Consider the following 5099-nt stretch of genomic DNA (forward strand, 5'->3'; position numbering starts at 1 on the left):
CGCCGCCCCTCGCTGCTCCCTCGGTGCCTTTTTCCCGCCGGTCACTTGTCCCCGCCCCGGAGCTGTGCGGCGGGAGCTTGGCGCAGGCCCACACAGGCCTTCCTCGTTCCCCTGGGCAGCGTTGTTGTCATCTACAGAATGCTGGCAGCGGTCAGCACCCTCTAGGGCAACCACCGCCACTCCTGCGGTGTTAACTGCCTCAGAACGAGCAAAGTAACTGTCAACCAGGGGTGCAGTTTTACTGCGGCTGCACCTTTAACACAGTAAGTTGTTCGTCCATGCCTTCAAGCCATGGCTCACTCCTCTTTCTCTGTTTCACTTTCTCCTCAAGCCCTGACATTGGTGCCATGTCCTTTGTCTGCTCTCACCTGATCCAAACTGACCTCACCTGGCCAAAAAAAAATAGCTCAGGAGCACTAGACCTGCTCTAGACGAGCATCACAGGACAAGCTCATAAACATTTACCTGAAAAAAATGAAAATGGCCATTTCTGAGAGGTTTATTATTGTTTCATTAAAATCTTTATTAATGCATCCTTAAATAGGTCCTTGAACTCATTAAGCAGGCAGCCCATGAAAATCCCCTGTTCATTCATAAACACACAAGAAACTCATCTCTAAGGAACATTGCTCTAACTAGTGGCCTAGCAAATAGTTTTCCCGCATCCTTTTGCTCTCCTGTCATGTTAGATTACACCAGAAACTCTTACAATACATTTGTCTGTTAGTGCACGTTTGCCAGTGCCCATCTTGAAGCACAGAGGTGTAAATAATAAATCCCCAGTGAAGGTGTCACCCACAAGAGTAATGGGGCCCAAATGACAAGTTATTTGTTATAAAACAAAAAAGGAGCGGGGAGGCTTGAAATAAAAAAGCATGCACATAAGTTTAGAGATCTGGTGAGTTGCAGCCCAGGAGACGTGTACAAAGGGTGCGATCTCTGCAGCGCTGTCCTTTGTCAGACAGCTCTGGCAGGACATACCCTTCAGGAGTGCAGGAGAGGCTTTGGCCAGGTTTTGGATCTTTTTCCCTTCTCCTACCCCACAAGTACTATGAGTTCTCTGCTTACTGCTGACAGAATGGGCTGCCTGAAGCACCAAGATACTTACATTTGCATATACTAGATCACATTCCCTCTCTGGAGCTGATGATAATTCCACTGGATACTTTTCGTCTGTATATGTGAGGACTAGAACTGTGTTTGTGAACTGAAAACATTTTTTGTCACCTGAAAATCCAGCCTACTGTAACAGGAAAACCACCAAAACAAGTAGTGCCTGTTTTATGTTGTCTGTGTCACCTGCAAGATTGGCTGCCTTATTTGTTCATGGAGACAGAAAAATACACCAGAAAATAAACCTAAAGAAGATGGTTACAGCCCAATATTTCCTTTTCCTCCCAGCATTCCCAACACCAATATAGACAAGGAAGTCCTGCTGTCCCCATGTGCAGGCAGTAATGCGTCCAAACCACCAGTGAACTAGCAGCTAGTTTCTTCTACTTGCAGAGCCTGAATTCGTGGATGTACAAACATTGTTACACAAGTTCATTAAAAATACATCACCATTTTAAAACAAGGTGCTTACAAAGAACATAGCATGATCTTCTCTCTGCAAACACTATCCTAAAAATGAAAAAGAAACCCCTCCCCCACAAACCAAAAACAAACAAAAAACCCACCACCACCAAAAATCAAAAACCCAAACTCAATTGTTCTGCCTACTAACATTTCCAAATTGCTGTAGTAGTAGCTATGCCCAATGCCATAGATTTTTATGTAGAGCTCACAGCAAATTGTAATTTAGCATGGGATAAGTAATGTCTACACTAGACTTACCCCAGTTATGAGCTGTTACCCTGGTCTCATTGGAACTGAGCACTCAAACTACCCTTATTCAGGAGGATCTGATTACTTAGGCCTTTTCTAAAGCAGGAGAGGGGTGAATACATGGTCCGCTGCTTTGACTGTTCTGCTGCTCCTAAAAGCAGCAAAGAAATTTCTATTGCCATAGTATTTAATTCTACTTGTCACTAATATCCCCAAAGACTGTCAGAATATGCATCAGAAAAGAGCAAAGATTCTCATTCAGTCAGAAAAGGAAAATAAAGTGTGGAGAGAGGGAAATGGGGAGAGGTGGGGGAGATGTAGAGAGACAGATCTCTACACCAGTCTTTTCCCTTTTCTTGCAAAGAAGAAATAAAAGACATGGAGAAGAAAGAAAGGGGAACTTTCAGGGGTTATGTAGTTACACTCCCTTCTGACACTGCATTTCCATGCCAGGCAGAGAAGATAAACAGCCACTAGATTAATATTCTTGGCTAGTCTTTATTTATAGTTGAAGGACTATTTGGTTGTACTAACAATGATTTAGAGACAACAACTATGAAGAGAAGTCCAGAGGTATCCAGTTACAATCTAACTGTACTCTGCCTAAATTAAATACGAGAAGGAATTAGCCCAGCACCCTGCAAACCCTGTGAAGGATGAGAATCTGGACCTACCTCAGCACAATGACAACAGACATACATCATTAAAATGCATCCAGCGATGTGCACAGACACTCGAGGCTGAATTCGTAACCCTGTCCCAAAATGAAGGGGGGGGGGGAGAAAAGAAATTTAAAATCTCACTGCTTTGCCATGCACAAATACATTTTCTGGAGCTGCTTAGTCAAGGCTTCCATGAACACATGAAAAGGACTGCATTCACTGTGTAAGAGGCAGACTGGGGGCTACAGCAGCATTGCCTGCTACAGAGAACTGAAATCAGCCAGTCTGAGCAAACTTGAGCTAGTTCAGAAACCAGCATCAGCCTATAACACATGAGATAAACAGTTACACATTCAGCCCTTCAGAAGACAACCCACATGGCTATCATTTGTGGGCTGCAGTGGGTGCTTTGCCAGCAAGGAAAAAGAGACTTTGAACAGTTGGAGGTATGCTAAAAGGAAATGTCTGCACTTCTGAATAGCCGCACACTGGGAATATCACCACTTCCATGCTGCCCTGCTTTTTCCCTGCTCACTTTTGGCGTGGAAGGCAGAATCCATGCTGTCAGGGTGACTAACAGGAAGTGAAAAGGACGTAGACAAAGTCCATGGACAATGAAGGACCTCTTTTAGAAGCTGTGGTAGGAGGCAGTGAGGTCATGAGTTCAATTTGGAAAGTGGAGAGAGAAGCAAGAGTTCTGGCAGGGCAGGGAAGCACAGTCATTGCTATGTACTGAAGATGAGGATTATCTCTAGAGAGAGAAGACAGATATGTCCTCAAGCAGCTATCTTGTCTGGGAAATGACACAGTTCTAGACAGATCATTTTCAAGTTTATTTAACTTACAAAGAGACTGTGAAAAAACACAGAGCATCAGAACAAATTTAAACCATCTGTTTGATCATCTTGCAAAATGTAAACATTGTCTCTGAGAAAATAATCTTTCTTCAGAATAACAATGTGCACAAATTTGACTAAAATCTGGGTAAAAAGGAACTTCCACTAAGTCAGATGGAAATTACCCAGAGCACAAGTCAATGTTTAAATTACTTTAACTAGCAATTCTTCTTTCAGCAGCTTCTTGCAGGAGTACCCAGGAATGTATGCTCTCTGCAGCTCCCTTCCACACCTCCCTGGGCACTTATCCTACCCAGCACCATTCATATTAATTGTCACACTGTTGATCTATTTAAAGCCCTTGTGCACATGCCTTATCTCGGTAATACTCCTTTTCTTTTCATACAGATTCTGTAGCATCCATGTTTATTCTTTCCTGGAAGTACCAAAATTTTAAATCACTGCACCGCAATCAAAATTATTATCAGATGATTGAATATTTTTTGCCTTGTCTGCATATTGCGCTTTTGAACTATTTCTTATGATCCATAATGCATAGCTAAAAGAGGACGCCTGCCTATAAAGTGGAGGCACCAAACTTGCTCTTTTCTTCTCCCAACTCAAAGCCCCTTATCAGCAATTTCACTGGTTTAAAATAACAGAGAACAAAGCAGTTTATGTCAATGCCCACTAGCCACACTGATCGTTCAGCCTCCACCTTTCCAAACAACCTATTTGTTGCTCACAATGACAATGTTAGTTTCCTAGAAGAAAAAAATATTCAATACGTATACAACGTTAACATTAATCTAAAGCAACACTTAAGAAACAGTGCCAAACCGAATACATGTTAACAGTGTTGGATTTATAGATACAGACATTTAAAACAGTAGCAGTAACTACTTTCAGAATGTGACTGGTTACACACACATCCCCACCCCTCAACCCGTGCTAATTAAAATACATAAATCTTGCACAAGGAGATAATATGCAGCACAGCTACAGCACAGATGGGCTAGCTCAGCAGAGACCAACTGGGGTCTGCAGGCCAGACCCCACCTGCAGGAGGTTTCTGCCTGGCCAGGTGCCTCTTCCCCCAGGAGGAGATGGGGAACAGCTGCTCAGGCAGCATACACCATGCTAACAGCCCAGCATCCCTGCCTGCGCCAGCCCAGAGCTCAACCCCAAAGGGCCAGGAGCTGCGTTCAAGTGAAAAAGAGGCAAGGCACAGACACATGTCCTCCTGCACCTCTCCCTTGGTTGGGTGCAACCTCCTGCCACCATTTCAGGACAGCAGCTGGGAGTGTGACACCCCAGACTGGGGTGCAGCTGATCAGCTTCCCAGATCAGGCCACCATGAGCTGGCTCCTGAGATCTGGAGTACCCCACCTAGAATATTGTGTCTAGCTATGGGCCCCCTAACCCAAGAGGGATGTGCACCTGTTGGAGTGAGTCCAGAAGAGGCCATGGAGGTGATCAGGGGGCTTGAGCACCTTTGCTATGAAGACAGGCTGAGAGAGTTCGGCTTATTCAGTCTGGAGAAGAGAGGGCTCGGGGGAGACTTTAGAGCAGCCTTACAGTACCCAAAGGATGCCTACTAGAAACGTGGAGAGGGTCTTTTTACAAGGAAATGCAATAATAGGACAAGGGGGAATGGCTTGCTTTAAACTAGAAGAGGGAGACTTAGATTAGACATTAGGAAGAAATTCTTTACTGTGAGAGTGGTGAGACATTGGCACAGGCTGCCCCGAGAAGTTGTGGCTGGCCCCGCCCC

Source organism: Nestor notabilis, unplaced genomic scaffold (genome assembly GCF_000696875.1).
Source record: "Nestor notabilis isolate BGI_N333 unplaced genomic scaffold, ASM69687v1 scaffold30609, whole genome shotgun sequence".
Classification (NCBI taxonomy): Eukaryota; Metazoa; Chordata; class Aves; order Psittaciformes; family Psittacidae; genus Nestor; species Nestor notabilis.